Genomic DNA, 20,050 nt, shown 5'->3' on the forward strand with positions numbered 1-20,050 from the left:
AGAAAACTCAGTGGCCAAGAAGACAGCCAGAAAGCTGAGACTTTGCCTGAATTGAATGGTGAGATTGCAATTGCAATTGCAATTATACAGCTAAGGACAGGAAACCAAAAAAGAGAGTCTGAGTGCAAAACTCCAGGCTGGCATTTTGGCTGTCTGCCTCCAGGGAACCTTTGATTCTCTAACCTGAAGAGGACTCAAGCCTCTTATTCAGAGATCATTTGAAGAGAGTTTAGTAATGCTTTCCTTGGGTCCTCCTTTCTTCTCATTAGAGGGGCAAAGAAGGAATGTACCTGGGTTAAGTGAGCGCTTTCATTTGAGCTCCTGGAAACCTGGGGCTCTGTTCTCCATTTAAAAGCAGCACAGAGCCGCTTTCTGGAGTGGCAGGCCCACAGCTGAAGGTAAACAGTTCATTGAAAGACGTCCTGTGATAGCACACGTATAACATGTCACATTGCTTATTGCCTCGAGGAAGGACAGACAGTAAGAAAGACAGAGGTAGACAGACAGACAGACAGACAGACAGACAGATAGACAGACAGAGACACAGAGAGAGGGAGAGAGAGAAGAATCTGAATCACAGTTTCAGAAAGGTAATGTGAAAATTTGTTTCTGTATGCAGTTCGGGAAAAGAAATATATTTTTAAAAAAAGGAAGAAATACATGCTGTTCCAAAAACATATTAGGAAGAAGAACCCACTGGGCCAAATTGGTTTGGGATCAATGAAAAGTACTAGTCAGCATTCCTTGGAAGGACTCTAAATTCCATGAAAGCCTAGTCAAGACCATAATTAATTGTTCCTCATGCTGTGCTTTGTAGAGGGCTCTCAAAGCAATGTGGCACAGAGTCTGTGTCATCTTTGCCACCCAAATAATGCTTGATCCATGAGGGCTCCATCATCCTTCGGTGAATTTACCCGTAACGCTTCATCAAATGAGAACCACCAGCTAGTATGCTGACATGGAATCAGGAAAGAGGCTGTACAAAGGTGGAAGAGATACATATGTATTCGAAATCATTTTACTGATAAACACATCCATGCAATGCATGGACCAGAAAAGCAATGGCTAGAACAGTGGAGGGGAAGTTCACTTATACAGTGCCCTGAGCTACAATTTCCTCAGCCTAAAAAAGAGAGGACTCTCTCACATTTGTTACATTCTCCATTCATGCCAGTTTTAACATCATATCCCAGTCAAGTTGATCTTCTGTTTGGGGGTTAAACAGAATGTTGGGGATCTAGGAACACTGTTTCATTGCAAGAAGCTTCTTGGTAGTGGCTGCAGCCCGAGCTGAACCTCACTTCCTCGGGAAGACCTGGGTTCAAATCTGACCTCAGACACTTCCTACCTGTTTGACCCTGGGCAAGTCACTTTAACCCTGTTTGCCTTGCCCTTACCCTTCTGTCTTAGAGTTGTTACCAAGACAGATGAGAAAGGTTTTTTTTTTTTTAATTATCAGCATTTGAGAAAATTAAGCTATTGTGAATATTTTGAATATGAGGTGAGTCCCCAGAACTCATACATACAAAGGACAGGGCTGAATTTTGTTTAACCAGAGCTGTGATTTCATTGGGAGAGAGAATATTCAGTGAGAAAATTAACTTCTACCAATGCTGTACAGCATGTACTCTGTAATTTTTGATAGTAGAGGCTTATGTTGTCAGTGAAAGATTAAGTGACCTGCCTAGGGTCACACTGTCAGGGGTGGGGGAATTGACTTAGGGCTTCCTGGCTTTATGACTGGTTTACTGTCCACTAGGTCACACTGCTTGCCAAGAGCCCTTTCTAGTACTTGTATTCCGACCTTGTGTCCAGCTTTCACCCCACTCTCACTTGTGGATTCAAGTATTCATTTCGCTAATATCAAGCAAGAATAAATGCCAAAGAGTTCAAAACCAGGTAAGATGTATTTTTGATGCCATGGACTCATGGGATTGCTGTCCTTGATTCCTGCCTGGCCGGGGGCTTAAGCCCCTTTACTAAATTCCTTTGTAAATGATGTATAAGTCTTATCCTCCTCCTATTCCCTAGCTAAGAATTTGGGGAGACTGTGTTCTATGGCTGAACTTGTCTCCCCACCTAATTTCTGTGATTTCAAAGAAACATGAAATAAATGTAAAGGGAGTTTTAATGAAAAAAATTATTCAGACATGTATTTATGTAGTAAGAGTTGGACTGTAGTAGATTCCTTGTCTCGGTCCCTTCCCAAATCCCCACTAATTTGTAAGGGAGAGGAGAAAGGTTTTTGGAATTGAGAGACTGAAGGATCCCTAAAAACCTTTGTACATGGTCATGAAAGTACCAAATACAAGTGGAGGCTGTCTGCATATACCTAACACCAAACCAGGGAGTTTCATTTAAAAGACTGAGCAGATCCACATTCAGAGGAAAAACTGTGGGAATAGAAACACAGAAGAAAAACAATTGCTTGGGGGCAGCTGGGTAGCTCAGTGGATTGAAAGCCAGGCCTAGAGACAGGAGGTCCTGGGTTCAAATCTGGCCTCAGACACTTCCCAGCTGTGTGACCCTGGGCAAGTCACTTAATCCCCATTGCCTAGCCCTTACCACTCTTCTGCCTTGGAGCCTATACACAGTACTGATTCCAAGATGGAAGGTAAGGGTTTAAAAAAACTAAAAAGAAAAACAACTGCTTGATCACATGGGTTGATGGGGATATGACTGGGGATGTAGACTCTAAATGATCACCCTAGTGCAAATATCAATAATATGGAAATAGGTCTTGATCAATGACACATGTAAAACCCAGTGGAATTGCACATCAGCTATGGGAGGGGGGTTGAGAGGAGGGGAGGGAAAGAACGTGAATCTTGTAACCATGGGAACATATTCTAAGTTAACTAATTAAATTAAAAAAAAAAACCAGAGCAGCCAAAGAGTACTAGTCATTTGCTAGTAGTGTTCCTGCTCTGTGCTCTAAATAAATCTTGGACCCTTGGACAAGGGATCTCCAGTTAGAGATGGAAAAGTTCTCCTTAGAATCCATGACTGCCCAGGCCTGAGCCTGGTGTGAACTATATGTCTGAATCCAGAGCAGAGAAGCCTTTTAGGAGAGAGAGTAGGGGAGTATTCTAACCTCTTGGGCTCCAATGGAGGTTCGCAATATTAGACAACCAGCTAGCTTTTATTAAATGCCTTCTATTTACCAGTCACTGTGTTAGGCATTGGGGATACAGATACCAAAGTGAGATCGGTCTCTGCCCTAAAGGGGCTTATGGTCCAGAGATGAGAGTGGGCCACAGTGGGGAAGATGACATGCTGCAAATGACTACAAGCAAAATGAAAACAGATTGATTGCAATGTCCAAACTCCACCATCATCTCCCTACCAAAAACAAATAAACCCAAAACCCAAAACACTAGATAACAAAACACACTTCTTTCTGTAGAAGGTTGGACACTAAAAATACAGAACGTTGCATTGGTTGTCAATCAATTTGTTTGCTGAACTATTGTTCTCTTCAGAAGGGAGGAGTCAATGGGGGAATGGTAAACATCGGGAAATGAATGAATGAAAAATATTGATATGTCAAGCACTGTGCTCAAGGCTGAGGATACAAAAAGCAAATTAAGACAGTCTCTGCCCTCAAGGAACCTCCATTCTATTGGATGAAGATAGGTTGATTGGTTGTCCTTCATACTTGAAGAGGATCAAAATAACCTCACAGGGGATGTCTTTTTGTCTCTCACATAAATCAGATTTAAGTGCAGCACAGTAGCCTTAGTCCTTCTTCCAGAGTCTTCAAAGTCCAATCAGCAAGGGGAAAGTCAAGATAGCTGGTAATGGCTAGAGATGCAGTAGATGACTTTGGCTTCTTCAGTGTCTAACCAAGCTCTGGGTACTCTATAGCACCTGTTTCAGCTGCCTTCATGGCCACCAAAACAAACTGTTGTCATGTGCCCCTAGCTTCCCCTAGGAAGTCTTCACATTCCTGGAGTAGACACCCCACTGATTCACCAATGGATATGAAGGCTGTAGATTGCCTTCAACTGGTTTAGCCTGCTTACTGAGACAGTTTACCAGAGTGTAACCACTGACCATGTTACAGCTTCTTGGATCCACAGGGGAAAACTGGATGGTTGGTAGACACCAAAAGAGGAAAGCAACCCTGGAAAAGGGCTCAGCAAGCCCTCATACTGGAGATATTAGTCTTTCCTTGACACCCCGGACACCCCAGATGGAGGTCACACATAGAGAGAAATAATGGTCAGGGAAGTGGGGTTTTGATGTAAGAAGTTGCAGGTATGGTGAGCAGAACAAAATGGTAATCAGCTGATAGGCCTTTTCCAGAAACAATGAGGAGTGTTGAGTTTATTCCTGTTTCCAGAGCAAGTGGTAAAATGGAATGAGAATTGGGACAGAGGGGTTACTTCAGTGGCAGAGCAGATGGCCAGAAGTTGGGAATGGAAGCATTGGCTAGAGCTGCTGCTGTCTAGATATAGTGATCTCTCATCAGTCAAGATAGCACAGACCCATAGAGAAAGTTACAAAATAGAGTGGTGTGGTCTGTAGAGGTCCATCTTAGAAGTTTCAGCAGCATCTAAGTGGATGGCAAGATGGCCATAGTGGTACACAATACAAAAGACATCAAAAAACTTTGATCAACATAAAAATAAACTTTGCAGTAGGTACTTAAATGCTTTCTAATTTGTTGACATTGATTTCCCTCTTTTCTCCCTACCAGCAATTGTCCTATACATTCCTTTTCTTTCCAAATGTTCCTCCAAGTGGTTTCTCCTCCTCTGGTTCCCAGTGCAACTGTACCACATCTTCTCATTCATCTTCCAGAGAATCTGATTTTTACAAGGTGACATTTTGGGGTCCCTTGGGGGAAACTGTGCCAGTTAAACTCCTATGATCTTAAGAAATCTGTCTAGTTTGGGCACCTGTAGAGAGAACTATGCAGATTGAACTCCTATGATCCTAAGAAATCCAAGAATATAAATTTAGATGCCAGATGGGTCCTCCTTTTCTTCTTACTGTTGTGTATTCAGTATTAGAGTTTGTAACTGACCACAAGACATACAGAGCATTGCACTGATTTGGACTATGTTTGCTGATCCAGTGTCCCTAAAGGCCTCTGGAGCTTGCTGACAATCTCTGATCCCCTTTCATGGAGTTTTTATAAAGATTAAAGCATGGATCAGAAGTGGGGGGAAATTCATTATCACTAAAATTTGTCTTTATACCTTCATAGTATCAAGGAATACAGACATCAAAAACTGTCCCTAATTCTAAATAGAGATCCTATGAGCTGGAAAAACCCAGGAGAGATCCATTTCATATTTTATCACTCCATCTTTATACAGAATAAACAAGAAGAGCTTTTGCTTTAGCACAAGGTCTGGACTGAATTATTAATGGCCACTTTCTTGCACATAACTGTAAGTATTCATGGAATAAAGGACTTTTGGAGTGTCCCCACTCTGAAAAATTATACATGTTCTTTCAGTACTTTCCCAAATGGGTCTATTACCCAGAATTCAGTGGGACTGACAATCCTGGAATAGCCATTGCTGCTCTAAGAATGGAGATCTCTCCTCTTAGCAATTTTTTGGTTAGAGTGGTCTGATACTTGTTTTTTGGTTGGTTTTGCTTTGCTTTCATTGCCAAAATTCTCTCTAATTCTGGCAAATACCCTGCCACCCATTGACCAACACTGCTACAGGGTACTTTGAGACTGACTTTAATTTCCTCAGTTTCTCAAGCTTAAAAGGGATAACTTTGACTATATTTCTTCCTACTCAGCAGCACTGCAAAATAGCTGATCTCAAGGCAGGTTGATCACACAGACCTTAGACCAATAGCAGCATCCAATGTATTGTCTCTTTCTGCGTTTATTTCCCACCTAAGGAAGCAGAGAGTCATTTTCTGGCTGTTTTAAAATAGTATATCCCTTCGTACTAGAAATGGCTTAAATGGTGCCCTCAAGCTCCATGAGGGCACAGATCTTGTCACAATTATCTTTTTTTACTTTGCCCCAGAACTTAGAAAAGTACTTGCATATAGCAGACACATCACACAGAAGACAGAAAGGTCCCTCATTGCAGAGGTGAAGAAATGTGGAAGAGGAATGTTACCTATATGTAAGCTAATGTCAATATGCACTTTTAGTTTTGGTAACTTGCTTTTTTTCCCTCTTTCTTTTTAAATCTAAGAGATGGTTCACTGAGGAGAAGACACAGATGTATTTAGAAATAAATGTTCTAAAAACAAAAGACATCAATAAAAATTTTTTAAAGAAATTTCAAAAGCTAAGAAAAAAATGGGAGGAAGGGAGGAAGGAAAGATGGTCTCTGTTTTAGTTTCAGCCCTTTGATTTCCTGGGGTTAAACTTTTACACAGTAATCTCTGCAATAAGGATTTTCCCAGAAGTGACCACAAAATGTTGGTTGTGGGTGTTCCGGATTGCTTTCACCATTTTCCCCTCCCTTCAGTATCTTGTGATTCATATATTCTGAAAATAAACATGTAACTGTTGGTTGGATAGTGTTAGAAGATCTGAGTTCAAATCCCATCAGTGTTTGAACTTGGAAAAATTAAATTCCCTAGACCCAGTTTTCTCATCTATAAAATGAAGGGGTTAGATTAGATTGTCTCTGAGGTACATTCTAGCACCAGATCAGCGATCTTCTTCTAGAATGAGTTCACCTTTTTGTCCTCAGGGTACTCTAAGCTTATCATCCCCAACCCTGAATGGGAAATATTCCAGGAGTTCCTGTACAGCTAGTCAGACATTCCTAGCATCTTGATTTCCTGTTAGGTGGCAGACTTGCCATATTGATTCAGAGCTGAGCATTGCCATTAGCCTCTTTAATCTACGTCTTTCCTCCCTTTGACTATGCACAAGTCTCTCCCCTCCTGAAAAAACCCTTTCCTGCCTACTCTAGCAACTGCTCTGTTTTTTCCCTACCTTTCAATGCCAGCCTTTTCTAAGGATGTACTCTATGTTTCCCCTTCCTTGTCACTTGCTCTTTTCTTAACACCCTGTTATGTGGCTTCGACTTCCTCTCTCCTACTGAGACTGATCTCTCAAAGGTCACCAGTGACCTTTTAATCTGGTGACCTTTTTTTGCCTTGACAGCAGTATTTGGCACAATCTATACAACCCCCACTCCCACCCCACCCATACCTCCCTCAAAACTCTTCTCTCTTGACTTCTTCTATGTTTGCTGTGATGGGAAGCACACTGATTAACTCTGGAGTCAGGACCCAGACTAAAATTCTTCCTCTGCCTCTTAGAATCTGTATAACTATGGACAGTTAGGTAACACAGTGGATAGAATGCCAGGCCTGGAGTCAGGAAGACCTGAGTTCAAATACGGCCTCAGATACTTCCTAGCTTTGTGACCCTAGACAAGTCACTTAACCCTATTTTCTCAGTTTCCATATAGGTAGAAATGAGTTAGACAAGGAAATGGCAAACTACTCCAGTATCTTTACCAAGACAGTCTCAAAAGGGCTCATGAAGAGTTGGACACAATTGAACAAAAACATAACTCTGGTCAAGTCACTGGGACAATTGGGTTCTCAGTTTCTTATCCAAAAAGTAAAGGGAGTTGGATTTAATGACTTTTAAGGTTCTCACCAGTTCTAAATCTATGATCCTATGAAATATTGATATTGAAATATTTATATAGTGTCTCTTCTTACCTCTCTTAATAGTCTTTCTCTGACCACTGTTCCTCTTCCCCCTCCATTTCTCTTCTCTCTCAGTCCAAAATGTAAACATTTCCTAAAGAATGTTCTAAAAGGTTTAATTATTGACCCTCTGCTCTTCTTTCTGCCATTTCCTTCAGTGACTGAATCCCCTCTAATGACTTTAACTATGCTAAATACTCCCAAATCTATTTCTAATTCTAACTTCACTCTGAAATTCCCAGTCATGTACTCCAAACTCTTATTTCTCTCTGTGTCTCTACGTCTGTGTCTATGTCTGGTTTTTTTCCCATTCTGTTTTTCTGTTTATCTGTCTCTCCCTCTCTATCTCTGTGTGTCTCCAGTCAAATCTTCTTTTCTTACTTAGGCTGGAAGCACAGGGGCCCGTCATTCACTAGCTCAATCTCACTGTTGATCAGCCCAGAAGCTTGGAGCTGCTCTTTTTCAGATCTAGAAAATACATCCATTCTTAGGTAGTTTGGTGGTTTTCCCCATCATAATTCTGAAGGTTGACCATTTTGGTACTAGACTTAGTAGAGATAACCTGGATCTAGTCCTATCTGGATTATAAGATGTTAAGAAAATGATATATGGTTCCAAACTCCTGAGCTCAAGCCATCAGCTTCAACCTCCTCAGTAGGAGAGATTATAAGCAAGTAGTGCCATGCCAAGCAAGAATGACTTTTATGTCTCAGAATCCTCTAATAGCCTTCATTATTCCAGCCAAAATGTTCTTAATGCCCAAACACGACCTGCTCTTTTCTGTCTCTCTCCCTATCTAGATAGGATGCATTTTCCAATGTGCATTTCAAGTACTGTCACCTCTGTGGAGCTTTATCTCCTTCATTCGAATTGACCACTTTCTCTGGACTACTATAACATATCTTGTCTTTACCTCCTATATATTTCCTACATGTATGACTTACTTCCAGTATACTGTAAGTTTGAGTTCACTTTCCATGCTGTTTCAGTTTGTATTTCTGAGACAGTGTGCCCCAGGTATTAGGAGGAATGCTATATAGTAACTCTTCTACCAATGCTGTCCCAAAGCCACATGAGTTACCAGATCATTTTCTGGTGGCTGGATATATTTCTATATAGAGATAAGTGGTACATGTCTACCCATGTGAAAGACTGCAATTTCCTTCTTGAATACCCTTTCTGTTCCATGGTCAAATAAACTTCATTTTTTTCCAACTGTTGAATCTAGTCTAAAATAACAGATGGCCAAGTTGAATCAGGCTCAGCTGCTTTATAAGCATCTTGGCAAATACCCCATGCTTTGGTCTAATTGTCTCTCCTAGATGTATTATTGTCATAAACATTCTTCTTGTTTGAGAGTAATTTTAGGATAAGAAACTTTCTACCTCCCAAATCAAGAAAGTGAACTATTTGGAGCAGGCACCATGGAGATGCCTGCAGAAACCACACACACTGCACCAAAAGATCCAAAATGAACTTTGGGATGTAGTGGATCAAACTATGGAGGGTTGAACGCATTTATTTTGAATGTACACTCGTATGCCAAAGGAGACACCCCCCCCACATTGGCTTTTTGTCAATGCACCTAACATTGGTTTTGTTCTCTTTCTCTTTTATTTCCCTCTTATCCCCATATTATTATAATTTCCCTTTAGAAAGTACAATATTGCATGAGTCTGGGAGCAGCTGTCTCACATACATCTCTGACTTCTTCATAGCTTGACCAGCAATCTTAGATTCTCTCCCCCAAGAAGATGGGAACCATCAAGGATCAGCTGATTGTGAATGTCCTTAAGGAAGACCAGACTCCCCATAACACGATAACTGTTGATGCAGGTGGCATGGCATGTGCCATCAGCATCTTAATTAAGGATTTGGCTGATAAACTTGCTTTAGTTCATGTTATAGAAGACAAACTAAAGAAAGAAATGATGGATCTCCAACATGGCAGCCTTTTCCTCAAAACACCAAAGATTGTCTCTAGCAAAGACTATGCTGTGACTGCAAACTCAAAGCTGGTTGTGATTACTGCTGGGGCATGTCAGCAGGAAGGAGAAAGTCATCTTAATTTAGTCCAGTATAATGTGAATATCTTTAAGTTCATCATTCCCAATATTGTTAAATACAGCCCTATTGCAAGTTGCTTGTTGTCTCCAATCCAGTAGATATTTTAACATATGTGGCCTGGAAGCTAAGTGGCCTTTCCTAAAAACCGTGTTATTGTAAGAGGTTGCAATCTGGATTCTGCCCATTTCAGTTACCTGATGGGTGAGAAACTCAGTATCCACTCTTCAAGTTGTCATGGATGGATCCTTGGGGAACATGGAGACTCAAGTATTCCTGTATGGAGTGGTGTGAATGTTGCTGGTGTCTCTCTGAAGAGTCTTCATCCTGTTCTAAGAACTGATGGTGATTCAGAGCATTGGAAAGATGTTCATAAACAAGTAGTTGAATGTGCTTATGAGGTGATCAAGTTGAAGAGCTACACTTCCTAGTCCATTAGCCAGTGGCAGACCTGGCAGAAAGCATCATGAAGAATCTTAGGAGAGTGCATCTGATTTCCACCATGATTAAGGGCCTATATGGCATTAATGAAGATGTCTTCCTTAGTGTTCCATGTATTGTGGGGCAGAATGGCATTTCAGATGTGGTGAAGCTTACCCTGACTCTGGAGGAAGAAGCCCGTTTAAAGCAGAGTGCAGACACTCTTTGGGGGATCCAGAAGGAACTGCAGTTTTAAAGCCTTCTAATACGCTTCCACTTTACTATCTAGAGAACATGATAGTGGTTAAGGGATTATGTATGATGCACATTTCAAATGAGTCGAATCCTTCCTCTGATGAGTGATACAACATCTATAAAAAGCAGAAATATAAAACCTATGAACACACTCTGGTCTCCTCCTAAAGTTAGATGGGGAATAGTACAGTGACTCCTACTTGTTAAACCCTGTTATTTGCACAGTGATGCTGGGTATGACTTGTCTTGTACCAAAGTCACAAAGTGCTTGTGGTCAAGCTAAGCCAGCTCCCCACAGGTGTGTTACTGTCTGCCTTGTAGGTGCTGCCAGTTTCCAGTTCCCTTAGATCCCAAAGTCAGTTTTTGGTTCCTGGATTCACACCACCATGTAGTAGTAATACTCTGCTGATGCATTGATTACCTTTGGGTCCCCCTTACCCATTAGGGTTCTACAGTATAGCCCCATGCATCACTTTTCCTAAGGACCCAGTTCTGTCTAATATACATGTATATATGTATATACATATATATATGCATATCAATAGTTGTACATTTCAATTATATAAAAAGGATCTATATAGGTACTGTGAAGATTGGATTTAGCTATCTCCTGATTGTAACAATGAAGATACTTAGTCTAACAAAATCAGGAATGTTTACACCCATACTTAAGGATTAAGTGTTGAGAAGGATGGCCTTTGATAGACATGTGCTAGCAAAATGACAAATCAGAAACAGCTGACAGACCCCTGGGCTGTCTTAAGTCATTTAAGTCAAACTTAAGCTACCATTGTACAAATGAGACACAGGAAAGTGATGTAAAACCGTCTATATATTTGGCATCACTTCCTCTCTGGGGACTCTTTCCCTGGAGAGGTGGCTCTGGCTGGCAGTGTGCTAAGTGTTCTGTCATCTTGGCATGGTGGCAGCTATTATCCAGTTTGGCGGTGAGTTTCCCTTGATACTATACTGGGAGAAGCTGAGTAGCTAGTTCAAGTTCAGGCATCTTAGCTGAGCCCTCTTGGAGTTTTAGGCTGATTCCTTTCTCCTTTACCTTCCAACACTATCCTCTTAAAAAGCCACTAATCTTCCCTCTGGCACAGACCAGGCAGGAGAAATCCTATACCTTTTCCTCTCCCTTCTCCTTAAGTTCTTTCCTCTATATTAATTAAAATCACCATAAATTTCCAGCTGACTTGGGTATTTTATTTGGGATATCCTCTGGCAACCAAAATTAATTTAGTTTAGGTCACAACCCTAAAATCCTTATAGTCTGGCTAATCCACAAAGGGTGTGATGAGAACCCCCAAATTTCTGTGAAATCTCTTTCCTTTCTTTATTACTTCCTGAAGTCAGCTTTTAATAACTTATTTTGATCAACTGTAGAGGTAAGTAAATTTGGATTTTTCCCCCCTCTCACCTTAATTTAGATAGAACACAGCTGTTTTAACTTAGCAACAGGGCTCTAAGGTCCTGGCTAGGAGAGCCGTTTCTAAATCTCCTTTCCCTCAAGGAACAAACAACCCAATTAGGCAACCTTTACTGACAATATTGCCTAGATTACTCTTAATTAGGAGTGAGGGGAGTACAACAATCCAACCAATTCCTCAAGTGTCATACTAACCCAAATGTTAAATAAACAACAAATAACTTAAAAAAAGAAAGAAACTGCAATCTTGTATGTACCTCTAGTTAAAGATTTTTAGAGATATAAGTTGGTTATGTGTAGTGATTCATTGGGGAAACTAGGCATGTAAATCTGGGATATTTCTACATGCTAGTTTTCCAATGGAATCACAGGGGGGATTGTGTAATTAGAATTTGCTCCCCAGAACTCTAAATCCTAGCTTCCCATGTTCCCTGTGATGTTATGTGCTAATGTAGGGAGGATATAAGTTTTGTGTAGCCCCGCCTCTTGCTCTTTTTTTCACCAGGCTGCAGCTGCAGAAGCTGGCTTTATGACAGAGAGGAGAATCTACACATGTGGGTTTACTTTTTATTAAACGATTAGGTTTGTACTACTTTTAGTTTATTTTCTTTCTACTTCAAGTCATTATTAATAAACTTTATAAACTATAATACTTGGAGTTGTTGGATATTGATTTAAATCTCACATGGCTGACAATTCAAAGTAAGCACACTGGTGGGGGTTTGTGACTTATAATTTTAAAAGTTCAGAGTCACAGGGGACCTTTTGAATTTGGGGAAGTAAGCTTTATCTAGGGAACCCAAATCTGCAGCTTGCAAGTGCCAACTTGGTAAGTGGGGAAGGAAGAAGAGGTCTAACTCCCAAAGGAAGTACTACATTGGATTCACCAGAGCCGAGACCAGAAGTAGTAGTAAATGATTGAATAGGTCAGATCAAAATGCAGGCAAAGGGATTTGGATTGACTTGGTAAGCAGCAGAAAGCCAGTGGAAGTACTTGCACAGGCAAGTTACCAAAAAATGAAAGCAGGGTTTAAAAGGAACCCTTGAGCACTTACCCTGGCAACATCACTTTAACCTTCCTATACCTCAGTTTCCTTATCTGTAAAACATGGATACTAATAGCACCTACCTCATTGCATTGTTATAAGGATCAAATGAGATAATTGTAAAGCACTAGAATGCTAGCTATTATAGGGGAAGCTAGGTAACACAGTGGGGTAGAGCACTGACCAAGAGTCAGGAAAACCTGAGTTCAAATTCAACCCCAGATACTTCCTAGATATGCGACTCTAGGCAAGTCCCTTAACTCTGCCTCAGTTTCCTATCTGTAACATGTGGATAATAATAGTGCCTACCTTTCAGGGTTGTTGTAAGGATAAAATGAGATCATAATTATAAAGCACTTAGTATCTAATATAATGTTAGCTATTATTATTACTATCTATCAATAGTATACAAGTTGTTTTTTTAATTTTCAAAAATTGTTATATTTTAATTCATGTTCATTTCTTTCTATAAGCGCTTATAAAAAGAATACTTAAATAGGCCTAGAAAACGTATAAAGTATGTACAAATACATAAATACATATTTTGAAGAAAGGAAAAAACTTTCTACCTCTAAAGAAAAATTAGTTAGTATTAACACATTTATATACTGTGTCTATACTAGCAAATAGGAATAGACCATTGAGGCAATTATTCATAAAATTTAGCCTAGAATAAAAGCTATCTTTTGCTTGATAATTTTATCATAATAAAGAGTCTGTCGATGGGTGTCAGGCCCTCCTTAATACACTGACAAAATAGAAAGTAGTTGGGAATTTTGTGATAAAATCCCTAATGGAGTTGCTTAGAAAGGGTTCTTGTTAGGAAAAATCTTATTATGGCCTTGAGGAAACCTTTTAAAGATTAACTCAAAATAATTTAGAGAAGTGGTTCAATGATTTAAATACCCTGTCCCAGCCAGGGGTTCTAATTAAACTGAAGTTCCCTTGGGATTTTCTGCCAATCACTTCTACTTCTAAGAAGCAGTTTTCCAATTTGGAAAGGCTGAGTTAGAGAACAAACCTCAGAACCAAGGGATTCCCTAATTTTATAAAAAACCAGAAAAGACTTTCTATAGGAAAAAAGAAGGCTGAGGAAGATGGGACTGGATAAAACATAATGATTCTCAACTTTTTTTATGATATGCATATAAGCACTTATGATAGTACACAAGTTGAATTGAATCAGGAAGAGGGTACATACAGGAATACTAGGCAGAAGTTAATGGAAATAATCCAGATTTAAGGTGCAGAAAGTCTTTACCAGGGTGGTAGCACTGGAAATACAGAGGCAGGAGTGAAACCCAGAAGACATTCTCAACTCACTAAGCAAGGCACTATGTTAGGTACCCCAGAGTGGAGGTCTCAAACATGGCAGGAGAGCCTCACGTTAGCCAGGGCACTCTTCAATGTAGCCTGAACCAGATTAAAATGAAATTGGTAAATGCGTAACACAAATAAATATACAAGAAAACATAGGAAAGGATTCATTTTAAAAGTGAAATGTGATGCATTCAAGGATTATTACGTGTGAGTTATTGCCTCCTACCCTGTTTGAGCTCATGACTAGAAAGGATTTAACAGTGCCCTCCTCCTCGCAAAAAATTACACTGTATTTAGTCTATACTTATCTATATACATCTTGTTACAACTGATAGACTATGAGCTTCTCTAAAGCAGCTACTGTTGTAATTCCATCTTTCTGTAATATCCTCAATCCCTGCCACAGCTCATAAATCTGGAAGGGAGAGGGATCTCGGAGATCATCTCCACCTCCTTAGTTTTAGAGATGATTGAAAGGAACTTGCTAAGATCATCCAGCTAGCAAGTGTCAGAGAGGGGCCTGGCCCTGGCTTCTGCCACTGACTATGAGCCATTTATCTATTGTACAAGTGGGCTCTTTTTATTTAACAATGATGGGGTGGGTCACTGACGTTGGAGAAGGAAGGTGAGGAAAGGAGCCAGTTGGGAAGGATGGAGGAGAGGGCAGAGTTGCTGGTTTGATTTTTAGACATGTTGAATAACACTAGGTCATCCAATTGAGATGTATTGTGGGCAATTGAAAATATGGGATTGACCTGCACGCGGAAAGTTGGTCCTTTGTTTTGACTTTCTAAGTGCACTTTTATCTTGAGAGCAAAATATTTTCTTCCCTCCAAAATTTACTTAGAGTAGGCACATTACCCAGAATCAGTATGAAACTGGATGTTAGGTACAGAGAAGATTGACTGAAGATGTTTTTACTGTTAGAAAGCACAAGAGTTCATCTGAAAACAGGGATTTTTTTTTTTAAGGGAAATAGCTGTCCCTTATGCCTGGAGTTCTCTCCCTCTTCATCTCTGCCTCTTGGCTTCTCTGGCTTTCTTCAAGTCTCAGCTAGAATCTCACCTTCTACAAGAAGCTGTCCTGATCATCTTTTTTTTTTTAACCCTTACTTTCTGCCTTAGAATTGATAATGAGTATCAGTTTCAAGGCAAAAGAACAGTAAGGGTTAGGCAATTGGGGTTAAGTGACTTGTCCAGGGTCACAAAGCTGGGAAGTATCTGAGACCAAATTTGAACCCAGGACTTTGAGATTCTAGGCCTGACATTCTAGCCACTGTGCTACCTAACTACCCCAATCCTGATCCTCTTAATTGCTGATCTCTTCCCTCTACTGATTATCTCCAATTTATCCTGTATGCATCTTGTTTGTACAAGTTGTTTTCATATTTTCTCCCCAGTTAGACTATAAGTCTTTTAAGTATAAGGGCTGCCTTTTGCTTTTTTTTTTTAAATATTCCTAGATAACATCTGTGAATTACTTAGCACAGTGCCTAGAACATAGTAAGTGCTCAGCTAGTGCTTGTTTCCTTTCCTTCTTTAGCATTTAACACTGCGCTTAGCATATAGTTTAATAAGTACTTATTGACTGACTAACTGATCAAAGGGATGAGGTTGCTCAGAAATGATGTTCTGAAACCTCTTAACCCTCCCAAAATGCAAATCTTTTATCATTGTACAAATGATCAAGCAATAAAGCAATTCCAATTACATAGCCTTAAATGTTTCTCTCAGTCATCATATATTACTAGTGTTGTGTCTTTAGTTACATGCTATAAACATAGCTAAAGTTTTAGAATTGACATTAAATAAAAGCCAGCAAAAGTGAAAGGAAATGAATGTAGAGATGGGAAATCCTTTAATCTATCTATATCTATCTGACATCATTATCATCTCATTATTACTTTACCAGGAGGGAGAATTCTTTAGGATTGTTGTCAACAACATGCAAAAGCAGGGAGGGTAGACATCTGAGCAACTTAGTAGAGAAATAAGTCAGGTAAACCTCTGAGGTGCAATTAATTGTCTTGGGACACCTCCTCTGTCCCAGAACTTAGGAGGGGCATTAATGAGTGAGAGATACTCCTACAAAAAAGCCAGAGGATGTGAAACTACCCAACACTGTCTATACCAGGATCATCAAGGAGTCACTTCCCAATAGCATCAACATCTCCAAAATAGCCTCAAGCACCAGCTCTCAGATGACCAGTAGGGGCTAGTGCTATAGGTATACACCATGTTAGGTCAATGATGGTGAAGCTTTTAGAGACCATGTGCCATGCCCCACCCCCACTGAGTGCCAGACCCACCCCACTCCACCCCTTACCCCACACAGGGAGGGAGAAAGCAGGAAAGGTAGGTGATGCAAAAAAATTTCATCAGGCATGGTGGAGAAAAGGAAGGAGGAGCTTCACCTGAGTCCCTCTGCCTGTATGCCATCTTTGGCATGCATGCCATATATTTACCATCACTGTCCTAGGTTAACAACTTTTTATGTGAAAGAGAAATGGAAGACCACAAATGCAATTATTGAACTAACAGACATGGGAGAGATGGAGTTTCAGCCATTCAGTTATGCTTTGAAAATTGCCCTAGACCAGATACATTCTAAGTTTGTTCCCTGGAAAGACCCTTTCAAGACACATGAGAAGGTCAAAACTATTTTCCAGTGATACTGAGACATTATTTGCTGATTAACATACTCCTCTCTTATCTAACTATAGATATGGGAGACCAGATTTTCTTCATATACTGCAAGAAAAACAACATATTACAACAGAGTAGATGTAGAAGCACATGAGAATCTAGCTATAGTCTATTAAGCCAGACATTAAAGAGATTTGCAAAAATATGTAAAATAATGCCATTGTTCTAATTATCTTATTTTGTTTTGAAAATATGGCTAGTTTTAATAAAAAAATTAATGAATTAATAAATATGCTACAATTGATCAGTCACAATATGGTAAATATTCATAGATATAACCCACATAAACAGAACCCTTCTGGATCCTCAGTAATTTTTAAGAGTTGAAAGGCATTCGATCGCTAAAAAGTTTCAGAAGTGCAGCACTAGAAATACACAGCCATGAACAGAAAGGTTAAAAAGAAGCTTCAAAGCAAAAGAAGGAAAGACTAAAAGAAAGATGCTGAGGAGCAAGACAAGAGCCAGGAAGAAGGAAACATAATGAGGATTATGGAAGGAAACAGGATAATGAAGAAGAGTTTGACAATGGAGCTACATGGAGAAAATGGCAGTTCAGATAATGAGGTGGTTAGGGTTCAACTCCATTGTCTCCATGGCAGTATCTGAGAGAGAATTCTTTCCTCCACTTTCCTCCCATTTCTCCACTCCCAATACTGGTCTAACCCTTACTGCTCTTCTGCCTTGGAATCAGTACTTGGTATGGATTCTAATATGGAAGGTAAAGGTTTTTTTTTTTTAAAAATCTGCTCCCTTTCCCCTGACTACTGAGTGAAAGCATGTGAAAAACAAGCTTTTTAGTATCCATTGTCCTATTTTTTCTTCTACAGCAAACCTCAAGGTATCCTATCTTTTTGGCACTTAGTTGTTTTTCTTATTTAACAAATGACATGTTCCAAAACTCATTTCTTCCATGCACCACACAGTCACTTTGTTGAAACTATTCTTTACTAATCTATTATCTTTGATTCCGGTTAACTTAAGAAATGTAACATTTTCTCCCAAATTCATATTTTTTTATTTTCATCTCTTAAAGACAACTTGATAGGAATACCTTTGAGCGAAATGTCATAAGGCTCAGGAATTTCATTCTAGTAAGCCACTTTCCCCCTTTTGACTACTTGGACAGCGACTTTGATTGGAGCCTTCATCTTTTGTCAGACTCTCCCTTCCATTCTCTCCTAAGTACTTAGACTTAGTAAAGTAATAATTTCTGATAGCTGGTAACTACCGAAAGACCTTTATTACCAACAGGAAAGTAGAGATGGGCTCCAACAGTGACCAAATTTGGTGGCCTTTCTGTATAAAGAGCTCTTGAGAATTGAGAGTAATGGTTCTATACACCTGTACCAACAATTTTGCTCTCTGCTTCCTTTTTTTCCAGGGCAGGGGGGTTATCCATAAAATAGTGATAGTAACTTCACTCCAAATGGATTATATATAGGTGGCAAAATGTAGTTTGTTACCACTTACTTGTTAATAGATTCTAGGAACATGTATGCTAATAAATGAAAGAACATCATTTTATTCTACATTGGGAAAAATTAATGGTTTGTCTAAATAAATTTGATTAAATTTATTTTTAAAAAATAAAAGAAAGGGGGCAGCTACATAGCTCAGTGGACTGAGAGCCAGGCCTAGAGATGAGAGATCCTGGGTTCAAATCTGGCCTCAGATACTTCCTAGCTGTGTGACCCTGGGCAAATCACTTAACTTCCATTCCCCTGGCCCTTAGTACTCTTCTGTCTTGGAATTAATATGCGTATTAATTCTAAGTCAGAAGGTAAGGGTTTAAAAAATGAAAGAAAATTAAACTACCTGTTTCTATTCCTTGACCATTTATTAGATGGAGAATTGTTCCTTGGGCTTCAATACTTTTTTAATCGTTTTGGTATTTCACAAACTTAATCACAGAAAGAGGGCCTCTGAAGTTTATGAAGGAGATCTAGCAATGAGGTGTTTTGCCAGAAGTGCCATCTCTGGCTGAGGGCTTGGAGCTTAACAAAGAATAAAGACAATTACAAATCCTTTGATACTATTTCCCAGAGTAGGAAAAGAGCATTTATACTAGGAAATGCTTTGGGACCACAAATCAGTCAGTAAGGTACAAATAGGAATTACTAAGTAATCCTGATCCCTACCCCACCCACCACTGCTACATCATGATGGATCCAGGATCTTGTTATTTACTCCCAAGCCATAACTATAATTTTAGTGCCTAGGAAAAGCAATAAGCAATTTTACCCACAAATCAACACATATAACACATATTTTTAGATGAAGGTAAAGAGACCCTGGGACACAAAGAGAGGAAAACATTTCTAGGAGGGAAGGAAGATTCAATGACTACAGAACCCTTTAAGGCTGCTGCTAGGGAAGGTTGCTGTCCAATGTATAAGAAGAGAAGCATCATGGAACTCTGTTGAAGGGGAAAAAGGAAAAAAAAAACATCTAGTGGCTTCCAGTTTTAACTAAATGTTCTTGCTAACTAGATGCCAATTTCAGTTGTTTTAGATATTAAAGAGGTGTGTATGCTATCAATGTTCTTGGACAAGGCTCCGGGTACCCATCCTAATTACAACTCTGTGCTCCTCTGACACTGCTCAGATCACAACACTGTCATATCTTATCATCCCATGCAATTCTTGTCAATATTTTCCTATAAATAAATCCTCAAGGGAATTTGTATTTTGGTTCTTTTAGGTCTTTTCAAATCTGACTTTTAGATTTTGCCAAGCTTGAGACTGATGGAAGAACAGAGAAGCTAAAAGTGGAAATAGAGTGGTGACCACTGATGGGATGACAATTCAGCACTTATGCTATCTGTCTAATTTGTTGAGCCATTCATTTGCCCTAATTGGCAATCCATTTCTGTAGAAATGACAGAAAAAGCATTGTATTATGTCCTTGTGTATCTGTGAAGGATATAGACAAGCAGATATGAGAGTCACTGCATTATCTGCTTCTCTCTCAACAGAAATTAATATGGAACACGTGGGTAGAACATCTTGATACCCCTGATCTCAGCTGAAGTGTGGGACCAACTGCCAGGTTTATATCCCAAAAAGATAATAGGGAAAAAGACCTGTACAAGAATATTCATAGCTACGCTCTTTGTGGTGGCAAAAAATTGGAAAAGGAGGGGATTCCCCGCG

The 20,050-nt window shown here is 39.6% G+C and overlaps 1 protein-coding gene and 1 pseudogene across 1 annotated transcript in view; both read left to right on the top strand.

Moving 5' to 3' along the window:
• The window catches only part of ECHDC3 (enoyl-CoA hydratase domain containing 3), a 107,674-nt gene that overhangs the window by 66,556 nt on the left and 21,068 nt on the right, over window positions 1–20,050 (top strand). The gene's annotated exons all lie outside the window — the stretch shown is intronic.
• On the top strand, window positions 7,624–13,209 carry LOC130454570 (L-lactate dehydrogenase A chain-like; annotated as a pseudogene).

The sequence above is a fragment of the Monodelphis domestica genome, chromosome 5, assembly GCF_027887165.1.
Source record: "Monodelphis domestica isolate mMonDom1 chromosome 5, mMonDom1.pri, whole genome shotgun sequence".
NCBI classification, from domain to species: Eukaryota; Metazoa; Chordata; class Mammalia; order Didelphimorphia; family Didelphidae; genus Monodelphis; species Monodelphis domestica.